Below are 21903 nucleotides of genomic sequence, written 5' to 3'. Positions count from 1 at the left end.
TGCCAGCCTTTAAGGTGCTCCTTACGGACTCTTATGTTGGTATTTGTCACAAAAGGAACCACACAAAAACCTTATATTCTCCCATTTCTCATTTTATTCTTAACCTGAAAATGAGGGCCTAATTTCAAAGCAACGTGTATCGCTAATGAGATCACAATTGGGTTTCATCACAAAATATAAGACGATAGCATAGGCCCAAAGAAGTGAATTACTCTCAAGAAATGCAGATGCTGTAGCAGTGGACATAATCCTACTATAATCTCCAGGCAGAATAATTTCCATTGTGTCTCAGCTATTTGGAAAATATAAATTGCTTTACTTCTGCCTCTGAGTACCTGTTGAATGTGAGTTTGACAAGCCAAAGATTAATGAAAAAATACCCAAGGTTTTAAACTGGGAAGAAGGACACAATGAAGTAATTCTACCCATGTTTATCTTCCTTGTCTGATATTTAAACAGTGCGGTTACAAGGCCATTTTTTAAAGTTTATGTGATTTATGTCTGTTTTGTACGCAAGGCCCTGGCTCTAATCTTAATCAATTATTCAACTTACAGGGGACGAACAGAAAGTTACCCTTGATCTTTCAATAAAAGGGGCACTACCACACTTCAAAAAGTTCGCTCCATATTAGTAAGGACAGAGAGCCTTGAACTTGGTGAAGTGGTGTAGTGGAAAATGGGGGACAGTAAGATGAATAAATGCACAATTCAGTAGTTTGCATGGACAAGGGGAACCTATTTTAAGTTTTCCTGTGCAAACTTTTAAGGAGTTACTATTTCACCCTGGCTGGCACACAGAAACAAATAAGGGGGGGGGGCTTTAACACTTGCGGAACACATGTCGTACAGTATCCCATTCTCATTTTGCTATAAAGTGAAAGGCTGCAGAGCAGCTTTGCCAGTCATAATCTCAACCGTATTCTCACTTGTTGTCTTTGCCAACACCACACATCACATCTCAGCCAATAAATTTCTGTATAAAGCCTTACTATGCTTCTTGAGGACCAGTCCCTGAGACTGCCCCCACTCCTCAACCTTATCTGTAAACCCTTCTACCCTATAGCCCCACTGATGAACTAGCAGCTGGGGAGTTGCTCATGAGGACTCCTTTATTGTTTGGCTTTGGTTTGAGAGGAAAGCAGAAGCTAAATTGTGAGCGGGTATAAGACTAGAATGTTCGTGTGTGTGTTTGCTGGGAGCTGGAATAACTTTTAACCTACTGTCCAGCAGTCTGACTAGCTGAGGTGGTTTTGGGGGGAAACTAGGGCAGTTGTATTGAACAATTTTCAGCATCTACTCTGAGAGAATCCCATTCCCGTTGACTGAGCTGGCTTGGGACTTTTTGGCTGCTATTGCAGTCATGGGGTTATCTTGGCATTGTTGTTGTTGTTTAGTCATTTAGTCGTGTCCGACTCTTCGTGACCCCATGGACCAGAGCACGATCAGCCACTCCTGTCTTCCACTGCCTCCTGCAGTTTGGTCAGACTCATGTTGGTAGCTTCGAGAACACTGTCCAACAATCTTATCCTCTGTCGTCCCCTTCTCCTTGTGCCCTCCATCTTTCCCAACATCAGGGTCTTTTCCAGGGAGTCTTCTCTGTCTTGGCATATCACTGGCCAAATAATCCATGAGGAAGGACATACGCTTAAACTGGTCTTTTCCAGTAGGTGGGTGGTTGATAGTTTGGTAATGTTTAATTACCTTGTTATCATGGACTGATCATTTCCTGGTGAGGTTTACATTTGTGGAGCTTGGTGTTCATTGCTCCCTGCAGGGGTGGAGGACCAGTTAGGATCATCCTCTCCTGGAAGGTTTTTGTTTTGTTTTAATTAGGAAGATTCCTGAACGCTTTGGGGAATTGTGCAGTTGGCATGGCTGGCACCCCTATCAAAGCCCTGGTGTCACTGTGGAGTAGTGAGATGAAAGGGGCCAGTGGCACAGTTGTTCACGAGTGCTCTCTCCAGCATTGTGGATCCTGGATGGCTCTGTGGTCCTCAGGAAAGCTCTGAGTGATGGAGTAAGCCAAGTGACTGCTGGAGTACAGGTGGCACAAGTATTGCAGTGAAAACAGCTGAACATATAATCATGCCACCTTGTGGGGCTGTGAAGAAAGTTTTCTTAATTATTACTTGAATAGCTTTCTAGCACAGCATTGTGGGAATGTGGGATCTTCCCCTAAAAGGGGATTAGCCTAGAATGCACAAAAGCAGGGCTGTCTCAAGCACGTCGGGCGCCGTGGTGCGGAGATCGCTCCGGCGCCCCCGCTCCGTTTCTTGATGCAGCTGATGGGCGGATGCAGTGCATAGCATGGTTTCCGTGCGGCACCCCCCTACCAGGCCGGCGACACCCAGACTACCCCTAGAACTGGCCCTGCACAAAACCCTGCTGTGACTAATTTGCAAGGCACCTTGAAAAGTCTCTCACGTTCTGCTAGAGCTTAATGCCACAGATATTGTGGATCAGCTGGAGATGTCAAATCTGGTTGTTTGGGATCAATTTCAGTAGCTAAAGCCAGATAACTGTGGACAAGGTGTTTGAATTTTTTTGGCCTACCACATGCAATCCTGACCTTCCTGTCATATAAGGGTTGTGGTTGGGGGTTGCCTGGGTTGGGCCCAGGAGCAGTAAATGCCATTTTTGTGAGAGGCAACTGTAATTTGCCTTTAAAGGAAGTGGTGTTGTGTCCCCTTTTCAAGACACCTTCCCTGGATCCAGAAGCAAGTGACAACTACGGTACTGCCAGTTGCAAACATTTCCTTTTGGGGAATGGTTATTATCAAGAGAGTGGTGTCTGTGCAGCGTCAGGAGTCTTTGGAGGAAGCCGATTATCTAGATCCATTTCAGTCTGGCTCCAGGCCAGATTTTGGCATTGAAATGACTTTGGTGGCTTGTATCAGGGAGTACAAAGAGCGTTTGAGCTTGCTTAATTCTCCTTGAGTTCTTGGCAGCTTTTGATACCATCAGTTATAACATCCTCCTGAACCATCTCAGTGGGTTGGGAGTAGGGAGCACACTGTTATAGTTGTTCCATTTCTACCTGCAGGACTGGTACCAGAAAGTAGTAATGGGGGAACTTTAGCTTAGCCCCATGGCAGTTGTGCTGCCTGTCCCCCCCCCCCCCCAATGCTGATTAATCTCTTATTCTTTAGTTATTAGATTTCTAGTCTGACTTTCTTCTCTAAGGAACTGTTAAGGGGTTTGGAGTGAAGTTTCACCAGTATGCAGATGACACCCAGCTCTGTTTTCCCTTGTCATCTGAACTTGGGGGAGCTGTGCAGTTGCTTGGTCAGTGTTTGGCCTCTTGCCGTGGTGTTTACTTCTGTTCAAGAGAAGGCCTCATTAGTTCAGTAGGCCCTAACTAAGGTACCCCCCCCCTATTGAGTTGTGACTCATTGGGTCTTCCACCTCTTGACTTGGAAATGTCTTGATTCAACACATGTGGACATCTATACCCCGGGCACTTTTTCATATTATCTTCCCTTCCCTTACACTGATTCATCCTTCTGATCCAACTTTGGAAGTAACTTTTTAAGGGTTCTGAGAGTGATTTATGTATTTTATATGCAAAGTCTTTGTTCAGTTGGCCATGCAAACAAAGAATGACAGCTGCAAAGTAGGTAATTTTTAAGTAAACAAGTGCATATTAATTTTCATGAACTTCTGAGAAGATCTCTCTCTGTGTAGAACTATCATAATTGAGGATAATTGTCCTCACACTGCATTACACTTCTGGTATTTTGTGTTATTGCACAATGTGACAAGACTTGTAGTGGTGGTAATGAGGGGAGGTTTCAACTAATGTACAAAACCTCTGAGAAAAATGTTATTTCCTCAGCATACCTGTGCATAGATGTAGATTCTGGGTGTTCTGGCCCAATAAGGAATAGTATAAGCATCTGAAGAAAGAAAAAAAGGTAATCAAGAGCTCACTTTTAAAGATTTTGTCCTTTGAATAAAGCATGTACCAAATTACTATGCTCTCCGTTGGGTTCCTAGCACAATTTCTCTCTCCCCACCCCCCAATCACTGCCTCATGCATTATGGGATCAGCCTATGCCTTCTGGAACTGGAGCTAGGAGGTAGTCACAGGATTTTTGTATGCCTCTTGTTTGAGATTCCTGTTTCACATGCTTGCTTAGGTGCATGTCTATACAGTGCAAAGCAACAGGCACCAAAGCTATTGCTTGTACTGTATACTGTCTTATATTTCAAGCAGCTGAGTGTAGGGGAAGTATATATTTTCTAAGAAATGCGAATTTAGCATATAAAGCACCAGGGGTCAGCAACCTTTTTCAGCCATAGGCCGGTCCACCGTCCCTCAGACCATGTGGTGGGCCAGACTTTTTTTTGGGGGGGGGGGAGATGAACAAATTCCTATGCCCCACAAATAACCCAGAGATGCATTTTAAATAAAAGCACACATTCTACCCATGTAAAAACACCAGGCAGTCCCCACAAATAATCCAGAGCTACATTTTAAATAAAAGGATACATTCTACTCATGTAAAACACCAGGCTGGCCCCACAAATAACCCAGACATGCATTTTAAATGGACACATTCAACTCATGTAAATATACACTAATTTCCAGACTGTCCGTGGGCCGGATTTAGAAGGCGATTGGGCTGGATCTGGCCCCCGGGCCTTAGGTTGCCTACCCCTGCCCTATTTTGAGTCAGAGGCCATTGATCCATTTAGCTCACTTTTGTCTATTTATTAGATGTCTGTAAAATACCTGAAAGCGATTTCCCAGCAAGAACATCAGGAATGAAACAATTTAAAACAATTTCATATCATATACAAAAAAACTCATATGTAAAAATGATTAAAAACCATTACATGCATAAAACAATTTAATATGTAAAAGCATTTTCAAACCTGCTACAGATTTAACCTGGGATAAAGATCTTCATGTAAAAGGCTTGTTGAAAACTCCAGAAGCACAATAGCAACAACACCTCTCTGATGTGTAATGGGAAGGAGTTCTAAGGGGCAGGTGCCACCCACCACATGCCCAGTTCTCCTCCTATCCAACAGAATGCAACTACTGATAAGATGGTATCTGTAGGAGGCCTCTCCTGCAGAGTGCAGCAGTTGTGTTGTATGAAAAATACCCGTTCTTCCACTGAGAAGAGCACACAAATGTTCACACACACACACTCATGCTGCAGAGAAGGTGAAAGAGAGGACAGATCAGTTTTATGGAAGGCAAAGGAGCCTTTGGGACCTGCATTCAGTAGTAGTGGTCAATACATTGGGGAGAACGTTCTATCCTTACACTCCCTCCCTAAGTCCTCCCAGTGGTGTGGAGCCAGTGGGACCAATTGTTCCTTAGCTCTGGTATTTTAAGCCCTGTATACATTGGACTGTAATCTGTGCATTCCTTAATAAGAGAATTTTTCGCTGAGGATATTAGCAGCATTTGGGGGATGACGTAAGTGAAGTATGTTACTAGAACATTTCTTAGCCTCTGAAGTATATTCTGTTCCTTATGTTTTCCTGTGCCTCTTGCAGAGCCTGCCAGGATCTCCCACTTATCTTCTGCTCGATGTATCATCTGTCCTTGTAAATGCTTATCGGAGCTTTTGATCCTTCGAGGACACTTTGATTAGGTTTTTGTGTACAGATAACTCAGGCCATAATTTTACAAATGAAAGTTTTCACTCCCTTTAAAGTGATGACAGAGATGTTATTTCCTGATGGGCGGGTGATGGTTTTGTGAACTCTGAAATCCTCCACCTTCTGCACATGATGGTGTGGTGTAGCCAGTCATAAAGATAGGTATTAGATGAGAGGATTAAAGGTGGCTGCTTGGCTTGAGGACAGAGCAGCAGTTCTTAACAATGCAATCTTGCAGATGTTTGTTTGGAAGTACAGTAAGTCCTATTGTTTTCATCAGTGCTGGATTAAACCCATGGAGGACCGACCCTAGGCAGTCGAAATCTCGGGGGTGGGGGGGTGGCCTCGCAAATTATCTCAAAGCTTCTACTTGGCTACTTGCAAATATTCTACTAGGATCTGGAGTTTGGGGGAACTCGTGACACACACAGAAAACCTCGTATCTGGAGGTTTCTTGTGCGTGTGCTCTAGTTGGATAACATTGAACTAAGAAAGTTTGGTTGTAATTTTCTTTCAAGATCAAATCAATATTACTTTGATCATTTGTTGCAGGGCCTCTAAAAAGGTGTGGGGCCAGTGCCTACATGTCTTTTTGGTTTTCATTGAGGCTCACCCTCAGGTAAACAGCTTTAGGATTGTAACCTCTATTTTTCTTCTTCCTAAAACTGAAGTAGCCACCCACCTGCCACCCACCTGATGTCATTGTGATGTCAGGTTACATGTTTTCTCTTGCCTGTACACATCCTATCTGATGTTGCATATAGGGAAGATAGGTGTAGGGAATTAGGACCCCTGCAAGGATGAATTAAGGCTGTGGGCTGGAGGTTCCCCATTGCTGTTCTAAACTAATCCCCCTCAACTATTACAACATTTCCTCATAGGAAAGTTTTTCTGGCCCCCTGATCATTTTGGTTGTCCTTTTCCAGTTCCGCAATGTCTTCTTTGAGGTGCAGCAACCAGAGTAAACTAAAACCACAATAAACCAAGTGGGATTACGCCATAGATTTGTATGAAGAGTGGTTTTCTTTTCAGTTCCTTTCCTAATAATCCCTGGTATGAAAACTGTTCTTTGTCACTGGGAACTTGCAAACAGAATCCTCTATAGAAACTAAAGCCAGACACAGTAAACCAGAAGTGAAACTTTTAAAGAAAGAGTGGAAATGGCTCTTGGTGTGACACAGGGATACTGTGTAGTTCCTCTTACAGCAGAAAGAGTTCCTTAGTGTGGTAAACATTTGGACACACACATACTGTATAAGCCACGTTTACATCCTTCCTTTTTTTACATACTTAAGAGAGGTGGGTTGAAACACAAACCAAACCAAAAACCTTTTCAGGCTTTTACTTCCTGCTTCTGTGTGTGGTTAGAAATGGTTTATGGAAGCCTTTCAAGTTTCTGGATATATGTTTTTCTTATTACAAATCAGCTACATAACTTAATGTTCTTTCAAACTCTCAGTTGCTAGTGATCTGCACCTCAGACTGTTTTTCTCCGATTGTTCCCTGAGCTTAATTCTTGATATATTAAAGACGGAAACCCCCTTCTTTCCTGATCTTGTTGTACTGTCATGTGCGATTAATTTTTGTGGTCTGCTCTTTAAACTTTATTTCTGCAGTTACTGAGCATTTGAGGTGTTTTGTTTGTTGTGTGTGGGTGGTGCTTACCATAAAGTCTTGTCATACAGTTTGTGTATGTGTGTTTTTCAAAGGTAAAGAGATGCCATTTTCTGCATGACTGTCAGGACTCATTAGACTCTGCTCATCTGCCTAATAGGCTTCTGAGAAGCAAGTTTGCACGTGGGTTGAGTGTGGCAAAAAAAATTAGCTTTGGTTTGTTTCCTAAATGTGAAGCATTTTGCTCTAAATTTGAATAATTTTCTGTACATAGACCAGCTTACAGTAACTAATTTAATCTCTTAAACTATTAGTAATGTGGAAGTCTTGTTTCTCCATAAAGTTCCCCATGTAGCTAACATTTATTTGTTTTAAATGGCAAATCACTCTGCTTATGTTTTAATAGTTTGATGTGGTGTTTTGAGTCGCAAGATGAATAGATGATTAAAAAGAACTGAAATTAAGCAAAGAAAAGCAGTTTATATATTGGCTGTGCTAATTTAGACTACATAGTATGCTGTTTATGAACAGATGCACTCTGTTGGCTGCAGAGGAATAATAAATTTGTACATCGTTTAGAAGAACTGGTGTAGTGCTGAGAGGAAAAACAGGCTGGGGAAGAAGAAAAATTTCATACAATAGTTCCATCTCCTCCAGTTTCTGGAGGACTCATTAGACATTATACTGTACCTACTGCATGTTTGAGGATACCAGAAATAGCCTCTTTGTCACTGTAGCAACTCATTATGTGATTCTCCTCAATTGTGTGGCGTGTTTTACCACACCAGCAACCCCTAGGAATAGACAGTGTTGGCGTGAGAGCTCTCCACACATTTGGGGAGACTCATGGGATTAGTGGTTCCAAACATTACAGATGCACATTGGGAACCGGCAATCTTGAACACCTGATTCAATCTGCCCGTGCTCTCTTTATGGGTAAGTATTAACGTGTCTCTAGTTTGGTCCTTTGTCCTTTCAATGACAGGGAGACTTCTGCTGCCTGCCTGAGACAGGATTAACTTGTATTTGTTGTATTTGTGTCCTGCCTTTCTTCCAGCAAAGTCAAAGAAGCACTCTAGTTCGAAAACAACCTTGGGTGTGAGAGTAATTTTGCCAAAGCCACACACCCAGTGAGCTTCATAGAAGAGCAAGCAAAGATTTGAGTTTCTGACATTCTTACCCAGCCCTCTATTTGCCCCAGCTCTCCCTCCCATGCAGCTACCTGCCCTGGGAACCTATGGTGGTAAGAAATTTTATAAATGAATGAATCTGATGAAGCATGCCTCTAAAACTTGCTGTGCAGTTAAAATACAGGCACATTCCTTAAGGCCAGTTCTCGGAAAGAGGCTTAGTAACATCAGTGGGATTGCCAGGGAAAGTGCTCTGAATGCACAGGATGTGACATAAGCAATACTGAAAAGCCTGTGTGGGTGCATTTAAACAGCTTGATCCCACTGATGTCAAAGGCATAAATACATTAGGTGTGTAAGTAAAAGCCTTGTTGAAGATGATGGCAATGGCATCCACTGCTGGTTGAAGATAGGGTGATTTTCAAGGGCTATACAGAACAAAATCTGTGCCTTGGTTTGTCAGCGTCACACTGAGAAACCAGAACCAGGGTTACTGACCTCAAGAAGGAACAACATCTCCTATTGATCATTCATGACATTTTATCCAGCCCTTTAAGGTAAACTGCTAGGACTCTTACATTACACCCCTTTTCTGCACAGACTGTCTCTCTCTCTCTTGAGTCAGGAAGATTGAACCTGAGACCTTCTGCTCTACCACTGAGCCATGACCTTTCCCCATAGTCTATATTGGCATTTTAAAATGAGTGGGACAATTAAAAAATATATCCACCACTGTGTCCCTGGTAGCATCATAGCAATACCATACTCGGTAGGTAATACCTTGGAAAATTCCACTCCCAGGGAAGGAATTAAACAAACTTTTTAGTGTTCAAGGGGTACAGCTTGGCTAGCAGAGTATATTTTCTAAGAGAAGAAAATATATAGCAATCTGCATAATATGTACAGGTCTCAGAGGTTTGCAGCAGTAGAGGCAGAAATTGGGGTTTCTGTACCTAAAAGTTAGACACAAACAATCACATCCCCAAGCCCCTCTAAATGGTTACCCCTTGCTTCTGTTGGGCTGTGACTCTTCCCTTACTGAGATCATCAGAGGCACTTCATTTTCCTTTAGAGGCCCTGGTGCATTTTGTCTGAACAGTATAAATGTTTGTCAGTAGTTCATGGTTTGTTTTATTAATTCTAAGAGGGAACAGCTGAACTCTCACGTCCCAGAGGTGCAACAGCTGTGTGTTATTGCCTAATAACCTTCATCTCAAAATTGGCAGTTTTCTCAAGAAACGCCTTTCCTTTGGGCACTTATCTTTAGACCCATTAATGCATGAATATGTTTCAAAAACAGTCTTATTGTATTAAGTGTACTAAAACTGACTAAAATCTAAAACAACCAGCCCATGTGTGGTGCTCTGTCTTTTGACTGTTAGCCTTGCACTTGCCTGTTAATGAATGTGGAGCTAGAACAAAACATGGCATGGTTCTACTTAGGTATGTAGACCAGTTGTAGAAACATGAACAATCCCATCTAAAGTTAATCAGACTTCCAGCGTGCCACAAGCAAAAGTAACGGGGTTGCCATACCTAAACGACACTATATGAGGTTGGGCCAAATTGACCCCAAGGTCTTTACATCCGCTGGCTTTTTCTCCCATTGTGGCACCAGTAGTTTGGCCATGTTCACTTGGAAATAAGTCCTGTTAACTCAGTGGAACTAAGAAATAGAGGTTTAGATCCTGAATAGCTCTGATGGAAGAGGGTTGGCAGAAGATGACTTCACCATCCCTCCTATCTTCTGCAGCCCACTGCAAAACTGCTCAGAGAAGGTTCCTCCACCTGATTTTTAGTTGTCTCCCCCTTTCCATTACCACCTCACACGCCACAGACCACTCCATTCAGGAGGAGCCTTAAATCCTCAAAAGAGGTTTTCAGTGGGAGGAATTGATGGAAAATCCCCATCTTATGCCAACCTCCTTCTGGCCATGCTTCTCAGGATCCAATCCAGGATATAAATCAGTAGGTATTGGCAATATTTAATAGGAACATGACAGGAAAATGTTTGCACCCAGCCAAGAAATGAAAATTAGAACTCATTGAGCATCATTTAAATTGCTCAATTTTTTAAACTTCATTTGTCATTAAAAATAACATTTGAGTGGAAGTCATATAATGTTTCCCAGAAAGATTATTAATCAGTAAAGAGGAAATATGGCAGCATGCTAATTTCACACAAGAACTTCATAGCTGAACTGAGATTTTAACCACGGGCTTCAGGTTTAGAGCATATGAATCTTCAGCCTCTATAATATTTCATATGTAGCAGAAATACGTCAAAGAGTTTACCCTTCCATTGGGGATACTGAAATGATAGACAAGGGTTTTTCGTTTTTAAGAAGCAAGACATTGTGACACATAAGTGGATCAGTGGTAACCAGCAGAGCCATAGATGTGGCGTAGAGCTGTGTTCACATTACTTGCACACTGACCACCGAAAGCTGAAGCTGAATGAGATAAATTAAGTCTGATTCTTGGCCTTTCAATGGGGCTTGTCCAGGTGACATTTGTGACACAATGGGGGTGTATTTCCACAACCTCTAAACATCCTTCAAGGAGGGGCGGTAGGCACCACTTGCATCCACCCACAGAACTCTTGTCTGCCCTCTTCCCCCTGCTGCTCCTTTCAATTTAGCTTTAACGAGGCCACGGTTCTAGTGTAAGACGAACCACCTTTTTTCCCTTTGGCAAAGTAGGCATTCCTAATAGGAGTTTTGTAAGAGAGCCATTTCAGCGAATTGCTTTCTTTAGCAAAGGCGCAGCTTGTGCTTGAAACTTCAGCAGCTTTTGTATTTTTTTGTTTGCTTGCTTTTTCTGGTGACAAAGAATTATTGTTTTTACGTCAAAAGGACGGCTGTCTGTCCCTGCACTCTGGAATAACGTTAGTTAATTTTGAGTTCGATTAAAGTGAAGTATTCCCCCCCCCCCACACCGTATCCTATAAGAACACACACAAAAAAAAACCCCTGCTGGATTTGACAGGAGGCCTAACTAATTTGGCATTCTGTTCCCATCGTGGACGGTCAGATGCCTGTGGGAAGCCCAAAATGGGACTTGAGCACAGTAGCCCTGTCCAGCTGTTTGCCCCCCAGCTGGTGATCACTCGTAGCCGAGTAAGATTGTCTTCCATGAACACGGTCTTAACAGTAAGTCCGTAAGTGACTGTGGAGGCCAATTCTGGATCCACATGTCCTTCCACAGTGGAGACATAGGTTTCTGGGCAGGATTTGATCATGTTGAGGGTTTGCCGAACGTGCCTTCCTCTTAGCACGCATACTGTGGTATAGTGAACATGATCAGTAGCTACTTGATAGCTTTATCCTCCAGAAATCCTTTTCCATTTTGTACAAATAGAGGTCTGAAAATGAGTTACCTTTGCATCATGCCCTGAAGACTGAAAAACTGAGCTTATTTAGATGCAAGATAAAGGATTCTAAAACTGCAATCCTTTTGCCCCCTTACATGAAAGAAAGCTCCATTCAACACACTGGGACTTACGTCCAAACAAATATATCTAGGATTTTGCTGCAAAAGAACTATTGCACCCAACAAGTCTATTTATAGTGGGAGGAATTCCACTTTGCATTATGCCAAACATTCCAACAACACAAATATTTCAGCTTGCTGGATGGAATGACCCCCCCTCCTGTGTGTTGTTCTGCAGGGGGTTCTCCTGACCCACCCCCAGTCAATTTTGGGGGATGCAGGGGAGGAGAGAAGGGAAATCCCTTTTGTGCAGGGCTTTTGCTGATGTGACTGTATAGTTAAATCCAGCCCATTATTACCTCCTTAAGAAGAATTGCTTGAGATTATTCCACATTTTGAACTATTCCCATGTATGCTATTAGCAAATTCAAGAGCAAGAGTCTTAGTATAGTTAGAGAAGTTATGGGTGAATTTGAGTTATAAGCTTTTGTGAACTAGAGCCCACTTGTATTTATTTGCCTTTGAAATGTCACAAGACTTTGTTGTTGGGGAGGAGGAGCTGTAGTTGTGTGTGTGTGTTGCTCCATATACTTGGCAGAGCTGAGGCTGCACACATTTAATCCTTGTCCTAGATCCAGCTTTCCAAATTGCATTTCAGTAGTTCTGGTTTGTATGGCTACAAAGACACCACTATTCCATTCTTGAATAATGTATGCACATTATAATTTGCCATATGGTGAGATGCAAGACAGCCTGGAGAAGGAGCACTTTTGGTCCATTTGACAGGGCAAGGATAGCTGTGTTACAAGTCTGCTGCAGCAAAATTATTGTGGTGTCTTAAATAATGACAAAGCTTATTATGGCATAAGCTTTCATCTGATGCATCTGGTGAAGTGGGCTCCAGTCCATGAAAGCTTATGCCATAATACCATTTGTTAGCCTTCAAGGGGCAACCAGACTTTATGTTCTTGTTCTCAATGCATCCTTTTTTGCTGTTTTCTTGCAGCATGTGTAACCATATGGTACTATTTCTTAATTCTTCACGTAGGTGCCATAAACGGATATAGTGATTTGGCCTAAATAACAATACTTATTTCTTCTTCTTAGCTTTTCAGAGAGGCCCGGCTGAATTGTATACTGAATTGCATTTGCCAAACTCCATTTGAGCTCTGCCTGATGACCCATGTTTTGTGACGTGGGGTTTGTGATTTCAGCTCTCTTGACATAACATGCTGGAGACAGTTCTCTAGTAACAGCTCTTTATTAAAGTGAACAAGACTGAAGACTGAGGAGAGGAAAGCTACATTTATAGGGGCAGGGGACTAGCTAGGAAGGGATACATTTTGGAGGGAACAATATCAAGCAATCACAGTGCTGCCTTTTGGAGGAAACCAATAAGACAGAGGATCCAAATACAGCAGCTTAAATGAACCAATAGTAGCTGTACCCTCTGGAACCAAAAGGCAGTTACTTTATCCTAATGCAAATACAGACAATAATAATACAGATATAAAATCCTTTGACTCAATACACAACACCCCTCCCCCCCTAGTGAGCACAGCAGACGTAATCCCTCAGGTACTGTGGGGTCCTACAACTTCTACCTGATCTCCTGACAACAGGTGTTGCAGGTTCTGGATTGGGTGTTACCTGTGGTGGAGGGGCTGCTATAGGGGTTTCATCAGGAACAGATGGAGTCCCAGACATCTCAGGGTCCCCGACCTGTACCTCGTCATCATGAGGACTAGCAGACCCTGGTTCATTTGCTGAAGCCCCTGGTGACTGTACCTCTGGACCATTTTCACTCTGGTCTTGCAGCTGTGCGTCATTAGCCAGGGATGAATTATCTGACTCCTCCCTGCTGAGCGCCCGGCGCCTCAGCTGATCTATATGTCTCTTCCAAACTTGCCCATTTTCCAAGGTCACATAATAGGACACAGGTCCACTAGCCCGGGTGATCACACCGGCCACCCACCGCGGACCTCGTGAATAGTTCCTCACCCAGACCAGATCTTCAGGGGCGAGATACCTTGTTGTGTCAGTCTCAGCCTGGGGGGTTGCTCTTGAATTACGGTTTGGCATTTTATCTGGGTGGACATAATCCAGCACCGTTACCAGTCTTCTACCTAAGAGCAGCTCGGCTGGCGACTTGCCCGTCGCAGTACACGGCGTCGCATGCTGCAAAAATAACATTCGCGCAATGCGAGCCGACCAGTTACCCTCCATTAAGCGCGCAATGGATTCTTTGGCTGTTCTTACCATGCGCTCAGCCTGCCCATTGGAGGATGGGTGAAAGGGCGCGGATGTGACCCCTCTTATAAAGTTATCAGCCAAGAATGCCCTGAATTCTTGGGATACAAAAGCTGCCCCATTATCTGATACAATGGTCTCAGGTAACCCGTGGGTAGCAAACAGCTGCCTCAACACCTTGATTACGGCAGCTGATGCCATGTTAGGGACCATCGCCACTTCTAACCATTTGGAATATGCATCAACGATAACCAAAAAAACCTTCCCTTGGAATGGCCCAGCAAAATCTATGTGCAGCCGGCTCCAGGGAGTCCTGGACTGCTCCCACCAGTGGACTGGTGCTCTGGCCACTTCTGGCCGCACCTCTTGGCATGCCTTGCATGTTCGTACCCATTGTTCTATGTTCTGGTCCATTCCAGGCCACCACACATAACATCGGGCTAGCGACTTCATCCTGACCATTCCCGGGTGTCCCATGTGAAGCGTCTCAAGAACCCTGTTTCTCAGTGGTGCTGGGATGATCACCCTATCTCCCCATAGGAGACAACCCTTATGCATGGACAATTCGTGCTGCCTTGTCGCATAAGGCCTGAATTTTTCTTCATGCGGACCACCTGGCCACCCCCTCCCCACCCAAGTGAGCACACGGGAGAGAACAGCATCTTTCCTAGTTCTCTCAGCTATATCCGTAGCTGTTACAGGAGCCCCCGGAAGTGTTTCTAGCATCATAATGTGCTCCGCCGGAGCAGGATCCTCATTGCTCCCGCCAGGAAGGGGCAATCGACTCAGCGCATCAGCATGGCACAACTGTTTCCCCGGCACATGGGTCAAGGTGTACTGGAACCCATTCAGGAATATTGACCAACGCAACATTCTGGGGGAGAGAATTTGTGGCGTTTGTTTGTTTGGGTTGAACAACCCTAACAGTGGTTTGTGGTCCGTTTCAATGGAGAAATGGCGACCGTACAAATAATCATAGAACCTTTTGATTCCGGACACAATAGCCAGTGCCTCTTTATCAATTTGAGCATAGTTGCGCTCTGTGGGCGACAACGTACGGGAATAGAAAGAGATGGGCTTTTCCGACCCATCCGGTTCCCTATGACTCAGCACAGCCCCCAGACCGTATTGAGAGGCATCACATGCCAGGACCAGCGGCTTTGACTCATCATAATGAGCAAGGACGCTCCTGCTACTCAGCATTCCTCGCAAGGAGTCAAAAGCCTTCTGCTGCTCCCGCCCCCATCGCCACACATTCTTTTTCTGCAATAGTCTATGTAATGGTTCAGCTACCGAAGCTTTCTGGGGTAAGAACGAATGATAAAAGTTAATAAGTCCCAGGAATGACTGCAACTCCGTCTTGTTCTGTGGTCGTGGTGCCTCGATGATGGCCTTAATCTTAGCATCTGTGGGGTGGATGCCTGATGCATCAATTTTAAACCCCAAGAAATCCACAGTTGGCACCCCAAAACTGCATTTTTCTTTTTTCAGTTGCAACCCCACCTCCTTGAACTTGAGCAACACTGCACGGACACGCGCAACCAGTTCCTGTGGGTCTTTTCCAGCAATCAAAACATCATCAAAAAATGGCAAGACCCCCGGCAGACCTCTTAACAGGCGTTCCATGAGCCCTTGAAAAATCCCTGGGGCCACACAAACTCCGAACTGTAATCTGTTAACTCTGAACGCCCCTTTATGTGTGACAATAGTCTGTGCTTCCGCTGATTGTGGGGTTACTGGCAGCTGTTGGTAAGCTTGTGCCAGGTCAATTTTGGCGAACACCTTGCCCCCAGCCAGTTTAGCCAACAGATGTGATACGACTGGAATGGGGTATGAGTTTCCCCTGAGTGCCTTATTGATAGTACATTTGTAATCTGCACATATCCTGACTTCCCCATTTGCTTTAAGGGGTGTGACGATTGGAGTCTCCCACTTAGCAGAGTCCACGGGTGAGAGAACTCCCTGCTTGACCAATTTATCCAGCTCTGCCTCGATCTTGGGTTGCAGTGCAAATGGCACTCGCCTTGGTTTGAGTCGGATTGGAGCCACCCCGGGGTCCAACTCGAAGTCAACTGGGGGCCCTTTATAACAACCCAGTTTTCCATTAAAGAGACCAGCAAATTCCTTGCATAATACCTCGCTCATCTCAGGGCAGGTTTGGATTGAATTAAGCCCTGAGATACTCAGTCCCAGGGCAGGGAACCAGTCAGTGCCCAGGAGACTGGGGCGACTGCCCTTCGCAATCACCAGCTTGAGTACAGCCTGTTTGTCCCGGAACTGTACTCTCACGGCACACATTCCCATAACATGGATGCGGCCTGCTGAGTACGACTGCAAGGTTGCCGGAAAGGGCTCCAGAGGGGGCAACTTACCCCTGGGGAAGAATGTCTTCGCGGTCTGGTCCGACACGATGGTGAATGCGGATCCGGAGTCCACCTCCATGTCGCACTGCTGACCCTCAATCTTCACCTTGACGTGTGCCTTGCCTTGCGCTGGAAACTGCACGGCCCTCCCGTTGATCTCCGTTACGTAGTGGCAGTCCTTTAGAAAACGAGTTGCTGTGGGCGGTCTGCGATGCTCCAGTCTAGGTGCTCCTGTCGCTCCCGACGCCGCCGATCTACAGACCCTGGCGATGTGACCCGTCTTTCCGCACGTCCGGCAGATAGCATCCCTGAAACGACAACTCTTCCTTTCATGGTTTCCGCCACAACCTGGGCAACTGCCTCGGCGATCTCTGTGCACTGTGCAGGCCTGACGCACCGACTCGACCCCACGGACTGGGCTCTGGCTCGGAGTAGCCTCTAGCTCGTCCATGGCATGCGCAACTTCTATCTGTGGCTTAGTGGCCTTGCGACTGGCATCAAGCTCCTCTCTTTCATAATTCTCCGTGGCGGTGGCCTCCTTCAAGGCTGAAGCAAGGGTAACCTCTTCTTTAGCCACGATGCGTCTTCTGGCTTTCTTGCTGCTCAGACCACCAATAAACCGATCCAGGAGAGTCTCTTCCAGATTTTGGAAGCCGCAGTGCTGAGCGAGCTTCCGGAGTTCAGCCAGAAATGTGGATACAGACTCCCCAGCATGCTGCTGCCGCTTATGGAACTCCATCCGCCGGGCCATCTTGGTCTCAGTAGGCGCCAAGTGGCTTGTTAGGCAGGCAAGAATATCTTTGAGAGATGTCTCACTCAGCTTCGCTGGAGCAAGTAATGCCTTGGCCAGCTTGAAGGTCTCGGGCCCACAGTAGCTCAGGAATGTGGCCCTTCTTTTGCTGGCATCGGTGATCCCTTGAGCCACTGCAAAGAACTCGAAGCGTTCGACGTAGTCTTCCCAGGTGTGGGGCTCTGATGGCTGGAAGGGCTCCAATACCCTTGGACTCTCCATTGTCCTAGCGGGCAGGGTCGTCTTCTCAGCTGGCCAGTGAGTCTTGTTCTCAGCTGCAATCCGGACTCTGAGGCAGGGTTGTGTTTAACCGCTCCTCAGCATTCCGGATCCCATCCTCGTCGCCAGTTGTTGTGACGTGGGGTTTGTGATTTCAGCTCTCTTGACATAACATGCTGGAGACAGTTCTCTAGTAACAGCTCTTTATTAAAGTGAACAAGACTGAAGACTGAGGAGAGGAAAGCTACATTTATAGGGGCAGGGGACTAGCTAGGAAGGGATACATTTTGGAGGGAACAATATCAAGCAATCACAGTGCTGCCTTTTGGAGGAAACCAATAAGACAGAGGATCCAAATACAGCAGCTTAAATGAACCAATAGTAGCTGTACCCTCTGGAACCAAAAGGCAGTTACTTTATCCTAATGCAGATACAGACAATAATAATACAGATATAAAATCCTTTGACTCAATACACAACACCATGGACGTTTTCTAGGGAAAGAATCCTCTTCTGAACTATAGATATGAGAAATATGATATGTTGAGATATTAACTTTTGCTGTATTTTATTGCTTGAATTTTCTGGTTGCCTTTGTGAGTTCTTGTGAGAACCTTTTGGGACAAAAGGTGGCACAGAAATAAACTAACATAACAAGTAGGAAAGCTATGTATCTTCCCCCCACCTCACCAAATTAACTATAAACAGTCACTGTTCTACTCCCCCCCTTCTCTTCTACTCTGGATTTCATGCATTTCATCTTTGAGAAGTGCAGTTGAATTATATACAATCCTGATAGCTGTTAAAAAGAAAATAATTGAAGAGCAGGCCACACATTATTTACCTTTATCACTCATGCATTCTTTCCAAAGCATTTTTCTCCTTTATGCCAGAGCCTTGTTTAAACTGGGTGTAAATAAAAAGTGAAGCACCAGATTGCAATCCAGCACCATACTGGGGGCAGGGAGGTTGAAAGCAGCTGCTTCCTAGAAGCCACAGTTTCTTGCTCGCTCTGAGATTTGTGGCTGTCTCGGAAAAGACCAGAAGCCCCGAATGCATGGCCCTTGTTAAGTCTGCTGCTAACTGGGTTGCCATCTTGCTTACGTGAATTGAAACATCCCTGTGATTTCTCATTCCCCACCCCAATTTTTCTGCAGCAGAATGGTGGTTAGTAAACACTATTTCGTAGTACAATCCTATCAGGGCTGGCCCTGCCATTAGGCAAAGCGAGGCCTTGGAGATGTTGGGGGACATTCTCCTTTTAGAGAAAATGCTGCACAGTCCATCCTGCCGCAAATTAGCTCCCAACCCAGGTGTTGTGGTGGTTGCTATCCCATTACTAGGGTGATTCAGCTGTCAGTCCAGTTGGCTTCCATATGTAGAAGGGGGAGGGAGTTTCATCTTGTCCTTGACCTCAAGCAGCAAAGTGTCTTAGGGCTGAACTCCATGCATTCTTACTCTGAAGTAATTCTTACTGTGTTCAGAGGTATAAGTCCATAGGATTGCAGCCTTAACATCTAATTTACTTTGTGGTCTTTAACTTTGTCCTTGCAGAATTTTCATGAAGTACAGTAGCTATTACCCACCAAGGAGGAACTGGCCTATTGACCTGGCTTTCATGACACTGTGGGCTCCTGGAAAGGAGTATGTAGCTTATTTTACTCCCCTTAAAAAAACAAACCTGTGCTGTGTTAAACCAAGGTTTTGCTTACTGTGTTGTCTATGAGCCCTGAGGTTGTGATTAAGCTCTCTTCTTGCTAATCATGTTCAGTTCCAGTTCAGATGACATGCTAAGCAAAATCATGACTTAGTTCAGCACAGTGCAACAGAAAGAAAAACAGACTTGGGAGAAGCAAAAGTGGCTGTGAGCAAACTTCAGGAGCTCCTACAGTCAACGCTGGTTTCCTCAGCCAAAATTCAGCACGTGTTATGGGAGCCAGCTCTTCAAAAAGGAGGCACATTACAAAAAACCCCTGAAAGCCTTATGGGCGTAGCAGCTTCTTCCCAGTATACTATGAGAAATGTACCCTTGTTAGGGTGCTTGGAGTGGTCTGTTAGTATTAGGAAGACAGCAAGCAGGAAACTAATAAATTCCCTGCAGGAATTTGTTGCATTTACACAACATTGTCATCGTTAATCACGGTATGCGAAGCACTTTGTATAAATGGTAAATATTAACCCATTTAACTGGTTGGGGACTAAGGGTGAGAGGCAGTGACTTCCCCAGATTTACTTGGAGAATCCATAACCGCAGTAGAATTTAAACCCACCTCTTTCAGTTAATTCTACACAGTGTTCAACGGCCATTTTGAATGTCAGGCAGAACTGCCACCCATGCTGAGTAGCAGTTGCTTTGTTTCAAAGCCTTTCATTTTCTTTTTGGGTAATTATTTAGCAATTAGTCTTATGGTGTAACACGGTGACCCTTTGTGCCTATAGGGGATGGGATGGATTTCCTGCCTCCCACAGACAACGATTCCACCCCTCACCTTGTTCCTGCTTATGTAGAAAGCAACCAGCATGTGAATAGTGTGCAAGTTAGCACACCCTTTCCATAACCCCAATCCATCTGGGTGATGGGACAGAGTGAAACATGTTGTTACCCAATATTGTTTGTGAGTTCAGTGGGGGGTCAGGGGAGAAAAGATATTGCATCTAATTTAAAACCAGATATTCCGTAGATGCTTCTTCAAGCTTAGTGACATAAAATGTTACTGCTAATTATTACACTATACTGTTGTTTTGGTATTTGCACATGCAAAAGCGGAAGCCTATCTGCTCATCTACCTTAGAATGTTGTAGTGTTACTATGGCCTTCTGAAAAGATATTTAATATTCTGAGAAATGGAGGCTAGATGGAAGTATTTCTGTATAATTTTAGTTGGCTTTTATAATAGAAATGCAATGCAGAACTTGGGTATGATGCTAGCTGCTTCTAGCTGCTAAGAGAGAACTGGGGAAGAATCCTATAGTTTTAGTCATTCCAAAAGAAAGGAAAAGTTGATAAGATAGGTTTATGTAAGGCAACAGGATTGTAGCATCAGTAATTTGAGCTGAGGTCTGTCTTTTATTATGTGTTGTGCAATACGTTGACACATAATTTTTAGATGCTAATACAGCACTTAATATAATATCTTTGGACATACTTCTGTTATGGAATATTGAAAACTGATACCAGAGCCAGTTTTTAGAAGATTGACAGTTTTCGGAATACTATTTTTCCCTTGATCTTTTGAGTTCAGACTATGGCAGGCTCTTGGGAAAGGCACAACATAACAGTGGCTAATGAACTGGGCGTCTGTTGTTTTGGAACACTTCTCATATGGAAAACTAGCAACCCACTCCTGCGCGTGCTTACTCAGAAGTCCCACCGCGTTCACAGGGGCTCACTCCCAAATAAGCCTTCATAGGCTTGCAGGCTAAATGTCAAATGGATAGTATAGTGTCCAAGCCAAAACCCCACCTTGGAATAAAATCAGATTAAAATTGGGGGTGGTCAGGAAAATTGTGTGTTTCAAATTTATTCATTGTGGGTCACACCAGCCTCCATTAGTTGATTCCAGTGGTCCACAGTGCTGCAACATGTTTGCAGAGCATATGAATGAGTATAGTCTAGAAACTGACAGGCAGATTTAAATGTAGTGAGATTAATTGCCTGGCTTGGTGACAGCACATTTTTCTTTGGCTATGGCTGAAGGTGTGACCCAGTGCTACCTCCTTTATTTTCATACTTCTGATTCCTTGCACGGTATTTCAAAAAGCTTTACTGTTGAAGTAAATATAAGGGGAAAGGAACTTGGGTGTCAAATGACTATGATCAATTGCAGCAATCTGAACAGCTTCCAAGGCTTCCATCTATCTATCCATCAGGCAGTAGCTTTTATCCTGTTTTTTTGGGGGGGGAGGGAAATGTAGCAGGCTAAACATGACTTAGACACTATGCCTTCTCCGTCTACCTTTTAACTCTCGCCTACCAAATTCTAAAAACATGGCATTAAAGGTGTAGGCCTCTTGACCCAAACTGAAGGCCACTAGATGCTCTCTTTTTTTCAAAAACAAAAACAAAGCAAAACACCTGACACCTTAAAACAATATCCAGAACCTAAACATAACCAATGTTATGTGATGCTCACAAATTGTTTGGATGTTACACAAAATGGCAGTTGAGGGTGCACAGGCCCTTCTTCCATCCATCCTATGTTGTTCCCAAAGCCATCTTAAGATTCTGGTGAGCTACTGCAAGCCATAGGAGGCTGAGATGGAAATTGGCCTGAATCATTGCAAAAGACCTCCTTATAGCTGTACAGGAAATACTTGTCAGCGGTTCTGGTATAAATGCTGTTTAACTTGCAGATGAGAGAAGCAAAACCTTCAGTTAAATTAAAGAGCTACCTCCCAAGAGAACTTGAATCGTAGTACATATTGCTGAGGAAAAATGAAGCACAGGCTAGAAAGCTGTATACTATAAGCTCTCCTGTTAACTGCA

General features: G+C 44.2%; 1 protein-coding gene across 2 annotated transcripts in view; it reads left to right on the top strand.

Moving 5' to 3' along the window:
* The window catches only part of NEURL1B (neuralized E3 ubiquitin protein ligase 1B), a 197852-nt gene that overhangs the window by 151392 nt on the left and 24557 nt on the right, over positions 1–21903 (top strand). The gene's annotated exons all lie outside the window — the stretch shown is intronic.

The sequence above is a fragment of the Zootoca vivipara genome, chromosome 2 (genome assembly GCF_965207765.1).
Source record: "Zootoca vivipara chromosome 2, rZooViv2.hap1.1, whole genome shotgun sequence".
Taxonomy (NCBI): Eukaryota; Metazoa; Chordata; class Lepidosauria; order Squamata; family Lacertidae; genus Zootoca; species Zootoca vivipara.
This window is presented reverse-complemented; position numbering and strand designations above follow the sequence as displayed.